The sequence below is a fragment of the Myodes glareolus genome, chromosome 14, assembly GCF_982192425.1.
Source record: "Myodes glareolus chromosome 14, mMyoGla1.1, whole genome shotgun sequence".
Taxonomy (NCBI): domain Eukaryota; kingdom Metazoa; phylum Chordata; class Mammalia; order Rodentia; family Cricetidae; genus Myodes; species Myodes glareolus.
Window position 1 is genome coordinate 15,452,724 of NC_142039.1, and position 19,622 is coordinate 15,472,345.

The 19,622-nt window shown below is 43.3% G+C and overlaps 1 protein-coding gene across 1 annotated transcript in view; it reads left to right on the plus strand.

Moving 5' to 3' along the window:
• Positions 1-19,622, plus strand: part of Fam107b (family with sequence similarity 107 member B) — a 203,433-nt gene that overhangs the window by 75,981 nt on the left and 107,830 nt on the right. The window lies entirely within an intron of this gene.

Consider the following 19,622-nt stretch of genomic DNA (forward strand, 5'->3'; position numbering starts at 1 on the left):
GGTGGAGGACACCAGGAGAGCAAGGCTCTCTAAGTCAATGTGAGCAACTCTTGTGAACTCACGGAGACTGAGGCAGAATCCCAGGGTCTACTGGTCTACCCTATGTCCTCGGCTGTATGTTAGAACTTTCGGTTCAGTATTCTTATGGGATCCCCAGTGTGCGAATGAGTGGACCTCTGATTCTTGTGCTCTCTTCCTTCTGGTTGCTTGTCCTGTCCAACTCGGAGATCTTGGAGATGATAGTTTTTGCCTTGTCTTACTATGTTTTATTTCATTATATTTTATTATGATTCCTTAGAATCTTGTCTTTATTTATTTTTTTTTTCTAATGAGAGACAGAGAGTGGACCTGGATGGGAAGGGAGGAGGGGAGGAACTGGGAGGAGTAGAAAGGACGAAGGGAAAGCAATCAGGATAAATTATGTGAGGAAAAAAATCTATTTTCAATAAAAAGAAAAGTCAAGGAGTCTAGTTGCTTACTGAAATACTTAAAATTATCTTGGGAGATGTTCTTTAGAACAGTTTGCTGTTTTTCTTTTAAATGTTAGTGTGGAGTCAAGTATACAGTTTTGCTCAAGTGATTTACTTCATAACAGAAAGGACTTGTGTGGAGAGAAACAACCCATGGGGAAGTTCAGAACTTCAGACTGTAAGCAGAGATGGTCGTGAGAAGCACCGGTCAGAAAAATAAACATTAGTGGAGAGGACTTAAACATTAACAAAAGCTAAAACTCAAGACTCCCCGCCTTTGTTTCCTAACAACTGTTGTGTTTTGTATGACTCAGAACCAAAAGATTGCTCCAGATGTGATGGTTGCTAGAAGCAGCTTATCATTTAGTAGAAATCAGGCAGTAAGGTTACAGAGCTGAAGGCGATAATGGAGAGATGACGCAAAGTGAGAAAAAGGTGTTGTCCTACTCTGGTATGGTGGAGGAGGGTTAGCTACTAACTGGTCATGGCATCTTCTTCTGTGTGTGTATCTGTTTCTGTGTGTGTGCTCAAGTCATTGGGCATGTGGTGTGGTCAGAGGACAGCTGGTAGGACTTTGTTCTCAGGGTCCACCATGCAGGTCTCAGGGATAGAACCTGACCCATGGGGCTATTTCACCAGCACCGCATCTCCCTCTGTATCTGTTCTTCCCTTGCCTCTATACCCATACCCCATCAAATACGACCCTTGCTTTGGTTTGGTGTCTCTTCCCAGGATGCTCTCTCTTGCGGCTCAATTCCTGTATTCCTGGCTCACTGGTTGGGTGTTAGCACTAACGCTGTGTCCTACAGAAAACTTCCCTGACTGCTTCCCATTCCTCTGAGTCGCTTCCCTCATGGCCTTCCTTGTTGAGCACCTGGAACTATAGTAGTCATTGGTAGGGCTGTCCCCTGCCCCTGCTCTTTTTAGACAGGGCCTGATGCAATCCTGAACTTGCTAAGTAACTGAGGGTGACCTTAATGCTCCTGCTTCTACCTCCAAATGCTGGTTACAGGTGTGTGCCACTATACTCACTTCGTGTGATGCTGAGGGTTAAACTCCGGGCCTTATGCATGGCAGGCAAGCTCTTTCCCAACTAAGCTAGAACCCAGCCCTTAGTGAGTCTGTTGTGTCCATTTGTATACAGCATTGTCTTTCTTCTGTGAAAGGAAGGTGGTTTGGTGAGGGCGATCTCTGTGCTTGCTTTGCATTTCTGAATTAAATAAAAAGAATCAGGCATGGTATCTGTACTCAAGACAACAGAATATGTCTAAAAGACAGATGTGTTTATAACAAGAAACTAAAATGTCTGTGTTATCAAAACACAGCTGGGAACTGTGAAGAGGAGGCAATCAAGTTTGCGCTGGGGGGACTGTGGCCAGAAGGCTGTGACAACCTCGGGGTTGAGGACACTTGAAATGACATTTAAAGTTGGAAAGGAGGCGCATAAGGCAGAGTTGAACTTGTCCTGGAAAATGGCTCTGCGTGTCACTTTTGCACTTTTGCCCTTGATTTTCAGTTTCTCATAATGATCTTTGCTGGGTCTGTGCAGAGTCGCCAACAAGCAGACCAGGAGCTTTGAAGTCCTATTTGCTCTGCTGGCTGAGTGTCCAGTATAGCTTAAGGATGTTTGTTCATATGTATGGGAGAGTATTGCCACTCTCCAGAGATTTTCTATTGTGTGCTTGTGTACATGTGTAGGTGGGAGGGGTACATACGTATACATATGAACCATGTGTGTGTGTACCCCACAGGTCAACTTCAAGTATCATTCTTCAGAATTTGCATCTTGTGGGGTTTTTGTTGTTGTTGTTTTGTTTGTTTGTTTTTGAGAAAGGGTCTCTCACTGGCCTGGAACTTGCCAGTTTGGCTAGGCTGACCAGTGAGTGAATAGAAACCTGCCGCTTTTTCTGACTATAGCTGGCTTTGTGAATGGCTCTGCGGACTGAACTCAGGTCCTCATGCCCATATGACACGCACTTTGCCCACAAGGCCATGCCTCTACAAGGATTTTCTAAGATACAGTTGACTCCACTGAGTCCTGCAACACCTTAGGGGAAAGAAAGGAAGGCATTTCATTTCCATTCTGCTAAGGTCCTGGTCTTAGGATCGCTGAGAGTATCGCTAGAAATCTAGCATCATAGTAAGATTTTTTTCCAGAGCACAGCTAGGAAAAACAGTTCTGCAGAAAAGGAGAAACAATGCTTAGTTTGAAATCTAGAATCCCAAGACAGGTAGGGTGATGCACATCTGTCATCCCAACACCTAGAAACAAGGAAGAGCATGAATCTGAAGGCAGCCTAGGCTGTGTAGTAGGTAGAACATTATCTGAGAAAAAAAAAAAGAAGAAAAGAAAAAGAAAAAAATTGAATGGTGATAGTGCATGCCTTTAATCCCAGCACTTGGGAGTCAGAGGTAGGCAGATCTCTGAGTTTGAGGCCAGCCTGGTCTACAGAGTGAGCTCCAGGACAGCCAGAGCTACACAGTGAAACACTGTCTCAAAAAAAGAAAAATAATAAATAAATAAAAATAAAAAAAGAAACCTAGATTCATATTCTCTCTCTCTCTCTCTCTCTCTCTCTCTCTCTCTCTCTCTCTCTCTCTTTCTCTCTCTTAGTTTTTCAAGACAGGGTTTTTTTTTGTTTAGCTCTGAGTGTCCTGGAATTCACTCTGTAGACCAGATTGGCTTGAACTCAGCGAGCTCTGCCTGCCTCTGCCTCCCCGAGTGTTGGGATCACAGACGCGCACCATCACCACCCAGCTAGAGTCACGTTTTGTTTGTGATTATTGTGCATTTAGATTTAGGACATAGGACATATGAATAAATGACTTGTGTTTTGTTATCTTAAAATTCCACCTAATCTATTTCATAAGTGAGAATCTCAAGTAAATAATAGTTTCTCACCATTTCTTTATAGATTTGGTTAAGTTTTTATTTATGTGTCTACCTGTGTGAGTTTATGTGTACAGCATGTGGGCAGGTGGCCACAGAGGCCAGAAGAGGCCATCAGATCTCCTGGAACTGGGGTCACAGGTGATTGTTAGCTGCCCAGCATGGATTCTGGGAACCGAACCCAGATCCTCCGACTTGTACCCATCTCTCCAGCCACAATTTCTCAGTAGTTCTAAACTTCTCTGGATTTACTCACTTCGTGTGTGCTGTGGAGTCCTTTACTCAGGTTTTGTTGCTAAAGGGCTCTCTCTAGCTTAGACCATTTGATTGAGAGCTCCTATGTTTGTGAATCATTCTTTGAAATCCTACTAGGTATAAAGCAGGTAGCTTGTGTTTGCTATATTGTTTCTAAAGTATGAAAACACACGTTCAGAACATTTATTGGATGTTTACTATGTGCTAGATATTGTATGAGGCCTAGGCCATATTTAACTGCTACATACAAAAATACATTGCTATGCCCTGGGAGTTTATAGACAACAAGAAATGAAGCCATTACCCAAATAAAAAGAAGCTGAATACTACACAAATGATAGCCTTTAAACAAGTAAAATGTAAATTATAGAGAAATCAGAGTACTAAGGAAGTCTTGTCTTTGTGGGCCTTATAATTAAACATGACCTATAATTTATAGACTCAGAGATCCAAGAATAAAGGCATGTGTCTAAACAGAGATAAGACCAGAGGGCCAGGGAGACAGCTCAGTCAATAAAGTGTTTACCTGGCAAACATGAGGCTCTGAGTTCAATCCTCAGCATCCATATTTATGAAAACCAACACAATCTGGTGTGTTAGGGTGTGCTTGTACTCGGTGTGTTAGGGTGTGCTTGTACTCTCGGTGTGTTAGGGGTGCTTGCACTCTCAGTGTGTTAGGGTGTGCTTATACTCGGTGTGTTAGGTGTGCTTGCACTCTCGGTGTGTTGGGGTGCTTGCACTCTTGGTGTGTTAGGGTGTGCTTATACTCGGTGTGTTAGGTGTGCTTGCACTCTCAGTGTGTTAGGGGTGCTTGTACTCTCAGTGCTGCCTAGATGGAGGTGGGCAGGTCTCTCGAGCTTCCGGGCCAGCAGCCTAATCTGTTTGTCAAGCTCCAGGTCAGTGAGACTCTGTTCCAAAAAGTAGAGTGGGGAGCTGCAGAGATGACTCTGGTTAAAGCACCCACTAGGCAAGGAAAAAGGCCAGCGCTTTCTGAACCTGTGTAAATGCTGAGTGGCCATGACAGCCTGCCTGCAGTTCCAGCCTTGAAGGCAGAGGCGGGGGTTCTGCCAGAGCAGGTTGGTGAGTGTAATATGAGGGCTGGCTTGTTGGGGTTTCTGTCCTGCCTGGTACCCCACAGCTGGCAAGTCCCAAAGAAAATCACACAGGACTCCATAAGATTATAAACTGATTGACCCATTAGCTCAGGCTTATTGTTAACTCTTATAGCTTATATTAACCCATTATTCTGAACTATGTTAGCCATATAGCTTGGTACCTTTTTCAGCTGTCAGCTCACATGTTGCTTCTTTGGTGGTCTGGGCAGGAATGGCAGAGGGAGCTTCCTGCTTCCCAGAATATTCCTGTTCTCATCGCCCCACCTCTACTTCCTGTCTGGTTGACCCACCTATACTTCCTGCCTGGCCAATCAGTGTTTTATTAAAATACATGATTGACAGAATACAGATAATTCTCCCACACCAGGTGAGGCAGATAATCATGTTGATGAAGTCTGTGCTTGACTCTGCCTCAAAAGACAAGGTAGAAGAACAATGAAGGAAGATCTTTTGAGCCTTCATTTGTGCCCATCCACATGAGAACATATACATATATGTATATAAAATACATGCACATGAAAATAAGAAACATCAAACCAACAATAAAATCAAAGTGGACAGTGTCTGAGGACTGACACCGAGCTTATCTTCTGATTGACACATGCTTGTACATATAGGTACACCTGTGTACACACAAAAACATGCACATGCTTGTGCACATATGCACACGCATGAGCACATGCACACGTACACAAGGGTAGAGGGCACTGCAGCACTTAAAGGATGACATGAGCAATGTGAGCTACTCAGGAAGTTTTCTCAGAGAACATGACATATGAAGCAGACTACAAAGATGGTATTGGATTAATTCATCATGGAGATACATTAGCCTGGGCATTAATAAAGTAAAAATCAATTACTTTAATTGATTTCAAAGTGATTCATACTTAAAGATCAGCTTTTGTCTTGGACTGATGACCTAATCCTTAGGTATCTATCACTGTATCTGTCTTGAGATCTATAGGGGCCACCCAAGAGACAATGACAGTTCCTTGGGGGGGGGCGTGTTTAATCTTTATCACAGCCATTATCTAATCTCTGTTTCTGATAATCCAATGCTTCATGGGAAGGGGTTCTTAGAAAGTGCCTTGACTGTAGTAGACAGAACCCCATGCCTACCTAGAACCAGGGAGCATTTCCTTGAGTCTTCATGGAAGTCTAGCTGAGCACAAAAGGATTTCCCTTTTATATAAAGTCCATTTTTCAGAGCTGCAATGTTATCGCTACCCTATGCTGCTCCCTTTCAGCAAGAGGAACATGGGGTGGGCTTTGCAGGTAGGTGATCTGTTTCCTTTGGTCCCCAGCCAGCTCTTCTTATGCCCTGCTTCTCTATGTCAGTTTTCCTGCACTCTCAGCCATGACATGGCCATTGACATCTTGAAATCAGAGCAACTGAGAGCACCCCAATGCAGTGTCCTCCTCTGACCAGATCCCCCTTTGTGGGAATACATATGTTCCTCAAAGTAGAAAGGAGAACATAAGAGGAGGAAGTCTTAAGGAAGAAGGAAAAGAGAAGGTAATAAAGCAGACACAGGGAGTGTCTGTGAGGAGAAAGAAACAAGCCAGAGAGGGACAGCAAACATAAAGACAAACAACAGGCAGTGGAGGACAGGGACAAATGAGAACAAAGCGTAATGACACGTATGTATGGAAAAGCCATAATAAAACACATTGCATACATTCCCTTGTAGAGGGCACAGAAGTTAGCAAGATAGTAGACTCTTCTTTGGATTTAGTGTCATTGCCCATATGTTATCTGTGCCCTGTAAATCCCCCCGCACTCACCCTTCTGTAAGGAATCCCAGTTACACTCACTGCAAGCTAGCCTTGAATGGAGGCTGTCACTGGTCTTATCACATTTCCCCGGGAACAGCCACTTATTTATTACCTCCTGCTCATTCTGTTTGGCTCCTAGTTTCTTGAACAGCAAGGGGCGTGCTGCCAGCCATGCAACTCTTACTACACTGGGATTGTATGTCTCAGATTTACCCAGAAAATAAAAAAAACTATGGTGGCTGTTGGAAATCTTTTTAATATCAGCAAATAGGCAAAGAAGGATGAGTGGAGCAGAGGGTGAGTAGGGGAGACACTGTCAGAGGCAATCCTATCGCATGGTCAGCCCTTTCTTCACCTGAGCAGAGGAATACCAAGAATCACGGGCAAACACACACAGGGCTCCATGAGGCTGTGCGCTTCCCAAAAGCAACAGACTGCATCTGTTTGAAAATGAAGTGAGGGCCAAGGACGATGGCTTAGTGAGTCAAGTGCTTGCTGTGCCAGCCTGGGGGTCTCCCAACACCAGCACCAGGGGCCGGCATGGCAGCCAGTGTCTGTTGGAGCCAGAGCCAAACAGATCTCCTGAGATGGTTGGCCATCCAGCCTCGCTGAAATAGCCAGCTCCAAGTTCTGTGTGAGACCCTGTTTCAGAAGATGACGTGGGCAATGATGACATCCTGAAGTCAGCTTCTGTCCCCCACACCCACATGGGCGAGCACATGCGTGTAGTACAAATACACCACACACATATGCACACACACTCACTTTTTAAACAGAAGAAAAAATGAAGTCAGATCCTTCATGGGAAGGTGAAAATTTCTGTTGGAAATAACACTCAATGTGAAAATAAAGGAAAGGCTATAAAACCGTACTTGGTCTATGGTTATAAATACACAGTGAAGAGCAAGATTGAGGTTATGGTTTTGTGAAGAATCATGGTTGTTGGTGGAGGGTTTGCGAGTGAAAAATTGCCATACTTAAGCTTTCCTTTGCTGTAGTCAGAAGTTGTTGTTTGGATACCAGAGAAGAAAACAGAGGTTTTACTAATAGTGACAAGAGGCCAGCCTGCCAGACAGAAGCATTTGTCAGCACAAAGGTGGATCATGGAGCTTGGCGGCATGGTAAGCCCATAACTGGAAGTAGCTGAGGACAGGGACATAAACCTACGTATGTCTTCTCTCCTGGGAGCACGCCCCACTTCTCAGCAGCTGCTATGCCCGAGGCTTTCTCAGTCTATAATCACCAAGATTCTCCAGAGAACCAGAACCACTAGGTTAAAGATCAGGGAAGAGATGGCTGGTATATGGCCTGAGAACCAGAGGAGCCACGGGGGTTGAATCCCAATCCAAGGTCAGTGGAAGACTTTTCTTAAAGGCAGAAGTGTTGATTTGGGCTGGGTTTCAGAGGGTCTAGTCTGTGATTAGGATTATTGGTTGGCCCCACACACTTGAGCAGAACCTCATACTGGCAGATTTCTGTGGCCAAGGAGCTTCTGAATGTTAGGTCTAAGAGAGAGAGAGAGAGAGAGAGAGAGAGAGAGAGAGAGAGAGAGAGAGAATGAATCAGACAGTCACAGAGACAGACAGACGGCGGCCTCTAGGCAAGATGTAACCCTTTCCCCAGAACCTGCCTCATTTCCTCCAACCAGGCCCTACCTTCTAAAGTTTTCATTACTTCCCCCAAATGGGTGCCACCAGCTGGGGACCAAGTGTTCAAGACATGCACCTGCGTAAGCCATTTGTATTCAAATCATAACACCCAATCCAAGCAAGCGAGCGCCTTCCTCACCTTCTATTCCGGCTCTACAGAAGCGACCGTTCTTCCCACTGCACAGACTGTCTTCTTTCCTGAGGGCCCTCTTTTAATACCCGCCTTCAGAAACCACCCTGACTCAAACAGCTAAGAAGCACTTGGACACTTTGGGCCTACTCAGGCTTACCCGTAGGATTAGCCATGACACTGTTCGCGGGGAAGCCTCCTTTCTATTGGCCTGTCCATGGAATGTGTTCCTTTCTCTGAGTCTTCTATGGTCATCTTGCATTTTATTTTAGAAAGCAACTCTTTGGGTTTATGTATGTATTTATTTTATGTGTGTGTGCCTGCATGTACGCATTGACCTGCATATATATATATAGAAGCCTGCAGAAGTCAGAAGAAGGTGCTGGATCCCCTTGAATTGGGGTTACAGGTATTTGTGAGTGGCCATGTGGGTGCTGGGAACTCATCTCAGGCCTACGAGCCAGGAAGTGTTCTGAACCACCGAGCCATCTCTGACACCTTTAACTCCAGCACTCAGGAGGCAGAGGTGGGTAGAGGTCTGTGAGTTTGAGGCCTGTTTGGAACAAGCAAACGAACAAAGGCAAAACAGCTAAAAAGAAAACAGCTGTTCAGGTTTAGTCTGGGCATAATAGTGTGTACCTGTCATCCTGTGCTTACCTGTCATCCTGTGCTTACCTGTCATCCTGTGCTTACCTGTCATCCTGTGCTTACCTGTCATCCTGTGCTTACCTGTCATCCTGTGCTTACCTGTCATCCTGTGCTTACCTGTCATCCTGTGCTTACCTGTCATCCTGTGCTTACCTGTCATCCTGTGCTTACCTGTCATCCTGTGCTTACCTGTCATCCTGTGCTTACCTGTCATCCTGTGCTTACCTGTCATCCTGTGCTTAGGAAGGTGATTTAAAAAGATCCCGAGATATTCTTACATTAGACAGGGCCACATAACAAGAGACCCCTGCTATCTCAATAACAATTTCATACATACACACGCGCGCACACATACACTCACGCACACACACAGAAATTTTGCATGTTGAATTAAGCTCTTAAATATACTTAAGAATCATAAAGAAATATTATCTGAGCGCCTACCCAACCTATGCTGCCAGGACCTCCGCAGTGGCAATTTCTAGTCAGCGTTGCAGAGATCCTTAGGGTCAGTCCTGTAGGTTGGTGCTACTGAGTGAGTTAAGGTTTTGCCAGGGCACCCTCTTTTTGCTAAGGGACACCTGGGACTGGAGCACATTTTCAGAATCGGCTGGGTGACACAGTTTAGACAAGTTTCATTTCCTGTGGTTTGTAGGTTATTTAAGTGTGTACTAACAAACCCCAAACGGTCAAAACTCTTCAACTGAAAATGGTCACAGTGAGCACAAGGAGACAAAGCACTGTGCAGTTTTGTAACTCCTGTGAGGAAGTGAGACCAGGCTTAGGCTGAGCAGAAACCTGCTTTTCCATGTGTGGAGTCAGCCATGGGGGAGGTTCACCCAGCAAAGGTTAGGCCTTCTTGCTGGGCAAAGCCAGCAAACACATATATCCACACAGTAATAAAATAATGTTAATGTTGGCGTCTCTCTCTTTCTCTCTGTCTCTGTCTCTTTCTCTTTCTCTGTCTCTGTCTCTCTCTCTCTCTCACACACACACACAGAGGATGTATGTGCTGTGCATACCTGTTTGTACATATGTTTACATATGTGGTATATGTTCTGCTGGAAGCCAAGCTTTATCCCAGCCCCTGGCATTCATACCATATACTCAAAGGGTCTGGAATGTTCTGGTGGAAAATGTATCCAAAACTTCTCCCCCATCTCTTTCCAAACTCTGCTGCATCTCAGAAAGCCTGCCAAATGATGCCCCCTTTCCCAGAGATGCTCAAGACCACTCCCACAGGGAATTTAAACTGCCCCCCAGCAAACAGACTTGTGGTTTTCCGGTCTTCCTTTCCTGTCTCCTCTCTGGGAGACTGGGAAATCATCTGGGAGTGTTTTTAAAACCTGAGCTTTTTCTGATTCAGTTTGATTTGGTCTGATTTGGATTGCTGCATTGGTGGAGAGGCTAATGGGGTACAGGAGCTTTTCAGTATATGTGGAGGCTAGGGGTTAACAGTGAACGCCTTCCTCAGCCACTATGCTACTTACATACCGAGGGAGGGTCTTTCACTTGAACCCTCCAGAGCTTAACTAGTCTAGCTAGACAGCTTGCTCCAGGGTTCTCTTGTCTCTGCCTCTCTAGTGCTTAGGGTTAGTTATAGGCAGTCCACCAAGCCAGACCTTACATTTACATGTGTAGTTGGGATTTGAACTCTGATCGCAATAACAGTCTCTCTCTCTCTCTCTCTCTCTCTCTCTCTCTCTCTCTCTCTCTCTCTCACACACACACACACACACACACACACACACAGAGAGAGAGAGAGAGAGAGAGAGAGAGAGAGAGAGAGAGAAACTTTGCATATTTACACGTGTGTAACCAGCACTTTACCTACTGAGTCTTTCCCGTTCCTCCCCACCTCACTGCCCTCCCATCCCCTGTGAGGCCACCTCCCCAGCCCAGCTTTTCTTGGTTCATTGTAGTGCAGTCTAAAGTGAGCCCTCCACTGAAATACGCTGTCTCAGTCACACATCCCCTTTGATTGCACACATAAGTCACCATCCACCCAGTTTTCCAAGGCTCGACTAGAGAGTAGATAACTACTCAGACACCAAAGTGAGGGGAAAGGAGGATGAAGTGGCAGGGATGGCATTCATCTGTGACTTAAGCTATTTGGGAGGCTGAGGAAATACGAACTCACGTTCAAAACCTACCTAGGCTACAGCATGAGTTCAAGGTTACCTGGGCCATTTAGTGAAACCAGGTCTTATGAAGAGGTAAAGGGCGAGGGGTGAGATCATAGCCTGATGACAGATCTGATGCTTAGCATGTGCTCTGGTGCGTGCTTCAATCCCCAGGTCAAAGAGGGAGGGTTCGGGCAAGTCTTTTACAAGAGGTGTTTGCTGGGATTAAAGACGCCTTTCAACGAGATTTGTTCCCCACACCCCTTCATCTCCTCATGGGACTCTTAGGTCTGTGTGGATTGTGTCTTCAACTGCCCACCAGCACTTCCTTCTCCATGGGCTTTTCTGGGCCGCCTTCAGGAACCTCTCCTTCATTTCCTGCGTGGACCTGTCTTGCCAAAACCAGTGACTGCTATCCAACACAGCCCAGTTGGCTTGCTTCGTGTCTGTCTGCCCCTCTGTGGAGGCAGGGATGTCCAGCTTTGTTACACGCTGCTGCTGTGTGCACACCAAACATCCCCATTGGAGCCAGGGCCATAGCAGGTGCTTAATAGGTATTTGTTGACTGAGGCAGGGATGTTTGTCTAGTCTCTTACGCTATAGATTAGTTAGGTGACTCAGACCCTTTATCTTCTGTTTGTTGGTGTCCTTCAGCTTCCCACACAGTGCCTGGGATGCTGAAGAACTCAAATGAATTTGTGAATGAGGGTCTGAGTCATTTACAGCTAAGCTTTGTGCCACAAAAACTTGCTCCACGGGATGTCAGAGCTGTGTCAGACACAGATCCTGCCTCCAGGAAGCCAAATATGGTTCCTTTATCTTGAGTTTACTTTCTTCCCATTCTCTTAATCCTAGGATAGTTTGAGAGTTTGTGGAAGGCCTTTTACTAGAAAAAAATCCACTATGGCAGGTTGCAACTGACTTCTAATAAAGGCTCGTTCCCTGAGCCCTCTATAGTCTTAAGGAGGCTTGGGGTGTAGCTCAGTGGTGGAGCACTTGCCTGCTATATGCAGGTCCTGGGTTCTGCATTAAGTTCTCAGCTTCTCAACAAATGAGTGAAGGAAGAAAAAAACCCTTAATGATCTAACCTTCTAGCCTACACATCAAGCCATTTTGCCTTTGTTTCAAGTTCTAGAGATTGGATTTCACTGCCACCTGCTTTCTTCCGGAAGAGGAGGGGAGAGGAGGCAGATTTGAGGAAGTGAAATGTGGCTTTGAACCCTGACCTAATTCATAAGGGAACGTTTCTTGAATTTACTATTGATCCTGCATTGTCAACTGTGGGGAGGAACTAGGAGTGAATTGTTGTTGCTTAGTGTCTTCTCCAGTGGCCTCAGTCGCCTTACCCAGCAAGGAACCATTTCTCTAGTGACCCAAAGTGGGAGTAACTTGTCCCAGGGAGGAGAAGAAGCAGTGAGCCCTTCCGGGTCCAGAATGGAAAGAGATTCCTTTGCTTGCTTTAAATGATGTGCGCTCTGCTTCCCACCCACTGCCATTTCCATCCAGAAGCAGTCAGCTCACGGCACGGGGTTTCAGAGTTCTTAACACCTCTTCTGATAGGCTGAACTTAAGGTCACTCTTGCTCTGGAAACACGGCACGTGTCCTCCTCGGTCACCAAGACGGCAACTTCTGCACACACACTAGATTTTCTTAATTCTGATAATTCCACAGGTTGTTTATTGTTCATGAATAGGAAAATGCCAAAGAGAAATAAAAATGGGGCTTTGATTTGGACCTTTGCATTTAGCTATTTCTACATCTCATCTACTAGACAGGAGCCAAGAGGCTCCACTTTGGCCTCAACTAGTTTGACCTTATGTCACACACCCAGGGAGGTGCTTTGGCGGCCTTAGGCTTTATTTCTTATACTGTATGTCCTTCCTTATGTCTCTTCACACAGTAAGAGTAGAGGCATGGAACTTTCCAGAAGTTTACCTCCAAGCTTTATTGATTATCTAGAATAAAACATTCAGTATGGTAACATGTAGAGTAGAAGTGCCTGAATTTTTAGTGTTCCAAAATCTGTAGCTACACTATTTAGATTTTTAAATTCCTACTTATTATTATTGTGTTTGTAATGCATGGTATATGTATCTAGTCATGTGTGCTAGAGTACGTATATGGAGGTCAGAGGATACCTTGGTGGAGTTGCTTCTCTCCTTCTGGCTTTACATGGGTCCCAGGTATCAAGCTTGGTTTGCCAGCTTTCCATAGTAAGCACTTTTACCCACTAAGCTATCTCCAGGCCTCTATTTTACCTTTTAAAATTTCTTCTTATTTGTTTGCTTTAAACTGAGTGTGGCCCCTTTGCAGAGATCTCTTGAAGGAGGAACTGGTGTGAAGGTGACATTTGCATATAAAATCAGAAGTACGGTTTTCAATGCTTCTCTCTTGGACGAACCCCGTCAGCCCTCCCCACCTCCCACTTCCCCTGGTGTGGGTCTGACTAGCCTGTTTTGTCTTTGGATTGTGCCCTTCTTCCCAGTCTCAGGATACAGACAGTAGAAATCATCTAGACATTCTAGCTGACTCTCTAAGATGGAGATCTCAGAGATTATTGTTGATGCCATTGTTTTTGCTATTGATTATCTAGAATAAAACGTTCAATATGGTAATTTTGAATGTAGGTTCATGTCCCCCTACAGAAACCTTTTTTAAAAATGAGAATTCTATCTCTAGAGATCCTTTGTAAAGTTCACATGTCACCACCCTCCTCTTCCTTTTGGCAAGGAAAGGCCTCAGAAAAGACTGAACCTTATGTGGATCCTGAACTCCTGACCCTCCTGCTTCCACTGCCTAAGTGCTGGCTTAGAGGTACATGCCACCGTGCCATCCAGATCAGCTCAACTTATTCCCATGCATACTCTGGTTTTCCTGGGCTTTGCAGATGTGATAACTTTGGGTGTCTCATGGTAGCTCATCAGCCCCCTCCCCTTAATGTCTACACAAAGAGATTCAGACTTGTCCTCACTGCCCACGTTGTAGAAAAGATGTCATTTTTTTCTATGGTGTCTTTGAGTCATAGTAAAAGCTGGAGGACCCAAGAATGATTTTAGATAAACAGCATTAACAGTTTTCCCATATATCGAGAGTGTTGGATATATAGATTGGGCAGAAATGCTTTTGGTGCAATGAAAAGCACTTTTAAGTCTATTCTTAGAAGACAACCAAAGGAAATTTAAAACCTTGACCTTGTGATTGTGAACAGAGACTGCTCATTCATTTCCAGGCCACCCAGACACAAATAATCACACAGAATTACACTAATTGCAATACTGGTTAGTCAGTGGCTCAGACATATTCTTAGCTAGTTCTTAAATCTTAAATTACATTAGCCCATTTCTATTAATCTATGTAACCACAAGGCTGTGGTCTACTGCTAAGGTTCGAGTGTCTGTCTCCTTCAGCAGCTACATAAGTCTCTTTGAGTCTGCCTACTTTCTCTCTATATCTTTGTTTGGATTTCCCACCTGGCTTTACTCTGCTAAGCCATTGACCAAAACAGCTTTATTCATTAGCCAATAAAAATAACACATACAGAAGGACATCCCATATCATCTCCCCTTTTCTGTCTAATTAAAAACAAAGGTTTTAACTTCTACATAGTAAAATTACATATAACAAAACAGTTATCAAGCAAGAATTATAGTTACAATATTTAGTCTATTTATATCTGGAAAGTTTCATATCTAATTTATTTTTTGTCATAACTAAGGAAAACTATAACTATATGTCTTCAACTCCATTGAAGACCCCAGAAGGTTATAATATTACCTAAGTTAACAGGAAGTGTATTGTAAGTAACTTCCAAAACTCTCTAATTGACAAAGACATCTCACTGCCTGGACAGTCACCCAAAGTTCTTCTGTAACATTGGGGCATCCATATTTAGCACATAGGCCCACAGTATCTTGCAAACTTTTCCATGAAGCAGAAAATTTATAAGACTGTTTCACTTATATTGGCAGTTTGTCCGTCACTTTCTTTTATGTCCTGCAGAATGTCTAGCAGACTCTTTTATGAAGCAGGAACTTGAAGGGCTATCTCACGTTCTTTAGGCAAGTTCAGCATTCATTTTTCTGTGGGTCCTGCATGTCCAGTGTATACAGTATACCTTTAAGCAGTTCAGACAAGAGCAGTTTCTTGGACAAATGGCTAGCAAACTTTATAAGGAACCTCTTTGATGCCCATAATCTTCTTGAAGTAGATTGGTGCTGCCATGAGCAGATGTATCTCACTGTCACGAAAAGTCCTAAGTTACCAAAACATTTTAAATGCCATATTCTGTAGGTCTTTGAAAGGTTTGAAGAATACCTTTTTGTCTACAAGATATCTCTGCACATCTAGAAAATTTAACATGACTATAAATTTGACTATTATAAATGACTACCTATTAATTTGTATAATTATAAATTTTCAATTATACATTGCATTTTTAGATGAACTGTACAAGTACAATACCTTAAACAAGAGCAGAAATATATATGTATACACTGTAACAAAACTGACCTTAAATTTATATCGATAGACCAAGATCCTTACCAATGCAGAGTATTCATCTCTATATCATATCCCTCTTTAAATGAAAACAAACATTTATAAGCAATCATTTTTGGAATCTGGGCATTGTTTTTGCCGAACTGCTTCCTGCTGTTTATTGGACAAAGTATTTTTAGGGTTCATGGAGACATTTTGCCAGGGGTCTTGTTCCATCAAACCACATTAGCCTGGAAGGAATCTATAAGTTCTCATCTTCTGTGGAAACAAAAGTAGAACCTTTTTTTCCAAAACAACATACTTAAAGCCAAATTTGAAGTCAAGATTTCTTTATGTTGGTTTAATTAGCAGCCCTCAGAACCAAATATCTCTCTGCAGTCAAAAAATTTAAAAGAAATACAATAATATACATAATCTAGACTCTCTATGTATATTCCATCTTTACATGGATTATTTTTCTTTACTACCTTGATCCATGAATGTCTGTATTCTTTAAAAACTTTTATTTATTTTTAAAAACTATTTACCTCTTTTTATATCTGTCTATACTCTTTTTCTTCTCTCTCCCAAGCCTACATACATTTTTTAAAACATACTGTGACCTATTCAGAGGTTTATTTTTGTTTGAATCTGTTTATATTGCATATCTTAATAATTTTCTGACCCAGAACACTTTTTTTTAAATTTCTAAGTAGCTATGGCTAGGATCAGCTCCACAGCCCTGCCAGTTGGTTCTGCCCAGTCCAATATGGTGGAGATATGTTCACCGCTTCTGCAAGTCCTGTTCACCACTCTAGCTCCAGGGGTGCAGCAGATCTGTGTTCCCATTAACTAACTAGCAGCACTCTGCTCGCAAACCCCATTTAAGTGCAGGACCTCCTGAAAGAGTCAGAGTTTGTGTTGTCAGCATGAACCAGGAATCTGATTCTAAAAGGAGCCACTCAGTTTTTGCTGCTAACACTGAGTCAGGAAGCCTTCTCTTAAAGGAATCATGCCCCTAGCAAGCAGAGACCACCCAAGAAAATTCTGTTACCAAGAAGTCATGCTTAACTCTGTTCTTTCATGTCTAGAATTCCTTTCCAAGCTCTGTCAGGTTTTATGTGGATGTCGTTGGCCCACATTGGCACCATTATGTAAATGGAGACTGCTATTTCATTTCCCTGCTGCCCATACCCAAATAATCACACAGAAACTATATTAATTACAATACTGTTTGGCCTATGGTTCAGGCATATTCTTAACAAATTCTTAAATCTTAATTTAACCCATTTCTATTAATCTGTGTATCACTACAAGGTTGTGGCGTAGTGCTAAGGTTTCAGTGTCTGTCTCCTTCAGCAGTCACATGGCATCTCTTTGATTCTACCTACTCTCTCTATTTATCTCTGTTTGAATTTCCCAGCTGGCTTTACTCTGCTAAGCCACTGGCTGAAACAGTTCTATTCATTAGCCAATAAAAGCGACACTTACAGAAGGACTTCCTACGTCGTGTGACTGATACTAGGCAATGCTTTCCCAGCTCACCAGAACCCCATTGATTGGTGCTGAAAGTACAACAACAGCACAATGAAGAGGAAGTAAATGAGAAACAGATTTTATTTTTCATATACTTTTTACCATGATACACCAGTGACTGATTCCTGAGACCAGTCATTGCAGGGAAAGTCCTTTTAAAGTTTAACGTCTAAAGGAAAGAGTAGCAAAAAGTTCCTTTAACTCATTTGACTGAGTTACAGAGGTATCAGGCTTGGGGAAGGGAAGGGAAGCCTGGCTCTTAGGAGGAAGAGGTTTTGGGTAGGGGATGGGTTGTGCTGGGAGGAGCTGCAGGTGCCCAGTAAGACTTGTCCCAGGTTTCTTTGAGACCTAACATCTCCTTAGAGTAATAAAAAATTTAAAAGTGTAACATGTGTATGTGCTTTAAAGTACTCATTCCTGATTGGTCAACATGGCAGCACACCTCAAAAATACTTGGTGGGAGTTTCTGCTCGCGTTGACCTAGCTGATCTACCTGTTAGATGGTTAATGATAGGTAGAAAGAAATGTTTATCCTTTTTAATTTCACTGTCTTGAAGCATTGTCTATTGCCATACTCTGACTCAATGTGAATGTGGTTGGTTTGAGTTTGAATAAATTGGAATCATGGTAACATTTAATTTGGAGTACTAAACACGGATGCAAGCACGCATCTCAATTGCCGATTGGTTTTGTGTAAACTTGTGAAAAAAAAAAACAGCTTCGGTAAGAACACCTCTGGCATCTAATCCCTCAGCACAAATGACGAAAGAGAACATATAACACAACAGAATAATAAAGTCCTTTCTGAAATAATGTTTTCCTGTTAGCACATTAACAGGTTCTGACCATAACTGGTAACCAGGGGAAATGCAATGTTTATGTTCCTTATAGTTACACAGGAAACAGTAAATAATTCTGAAATCCCAAAAGGAGATCTTAACTAATACGACTGACACTCTAAACATAGTGCACTCATTTAATAAAAGATTTTTGTTTGGTTTGTAGTCTTAAAAAAAAAAAGAAAAAAGAAATAGTTCCCAACATTTACAAACTTAAAAAAAAAAGGTTCAGCTGACCAGCTTCAGTTTCTACAGAAATTGTAAGAAGTAACCCAAACAGGCTTAATAATGTGTTCCTATAACAAAAACATCAGCTCCTCCATATCCCTGGTTTCCCGTCCCTGGGGTCCTGAGGGCATTTGAAGCTTAAACTCCAGGTTCATGTGCTTAAGCTGTGAGAGAAAATACGAGCAGGGGAAGAGGCACAAATCAGAAACCTTGTTCTTTTCAGGCAGGAAGAAACTCTTCCCACACATTTCACGAACCATGTTGTATTTTCTGTCCCTGTAGTGGAAGTTCCTGCTTTGTCTGGTATCTGAGGATCTGAGAAGACCCCGTGGGGCTGTTGCTATGGAAATGGGAGAGGAAATGCTAGCACCAAGCTTGCCAGTGCTTACCTAAGCCGGAGCTTCCTGCAGTTACAGGTTACTTGCTACCAGCGGCTAATACTTCACTGTTTAAAGCTTTCATGATTTCAGTAATGGAAAATTAGGAAAGATTTTACCACTCTGAAGATGCCGCTAAGAATTGCAATCATGTCCTGGGTGGTGTGGCTGGACTGTTGTTAATACCAGCTTTACCTTATGACACAGTAGCTGGCATCAGGGTTAGCCTGGAACCTGGGCTTCTCTAGGGAAATGAGAGGCTACTGCGCACTCCTGAGAGGACTGGGGTGTTAGCTGCTTGCTCCTATTCTTGCTTGGAATGGTTGATGAGGTAAAAGCAGCTCAGGAGAACTTTCCCATTTGGCTATGTGCCTGGCACCTCGTAGATGTAGTTTTGATCAGGTGTGATCCCAGTGTATGTACGAATCATGGGAAATTTCAGCTTTTATCTAAGAAGTGGGCAAAAGGGACAAACTGTTCTTGGCTTTTCCAAGCTATGGAAATAGGATCAAAGACTCCAAAGTCAGGACGCATTTGCCAAGGCGTGATTGCAGTATTTGCCTTAATTGTAAAATATGGTGGCACCCGTCCATTTTGTCACATATTTAACTTGGTCATGCATTCCCTAAGCATTTATGGACCTTTGCTCAGTGTTGTGCAATGAGACGGGGTGTCAGTTTTACCTACTTGATGTTATGTTCATTTAAAGTCATTACTCTTGGCAACTTTAGTGATCATGTTTCCAGAAGTGCATGCCTCGTAATGTTTTCTGTATGGATTCTTTTCACAGATGCCTTTTCCACAGTCTGTGGTTTATTTCAATGACTTAGATAGGCATAAAGAAAGTGGATTATGAGCCAATTGGTGGTGGTACATGCCTTTGATCCCAGCACTCAGGAGACAGAGGCAGGCAGATCTCTTAGTGCCAGGGCTACATAAAGAGCCAGTCCCACCCCTTAGAAAGAACAAAGGTCTACTCAACCCAGACAGGGTATAGTGACAGACCAGAGTAATGTGATTCTACCTGCCAAAATCCTACTCGGTGAACCAATGGGTTGTTCAGTCTACTTGTATGTGTAAGGGGTTATTATTGGAGAATGGGTAAGCTC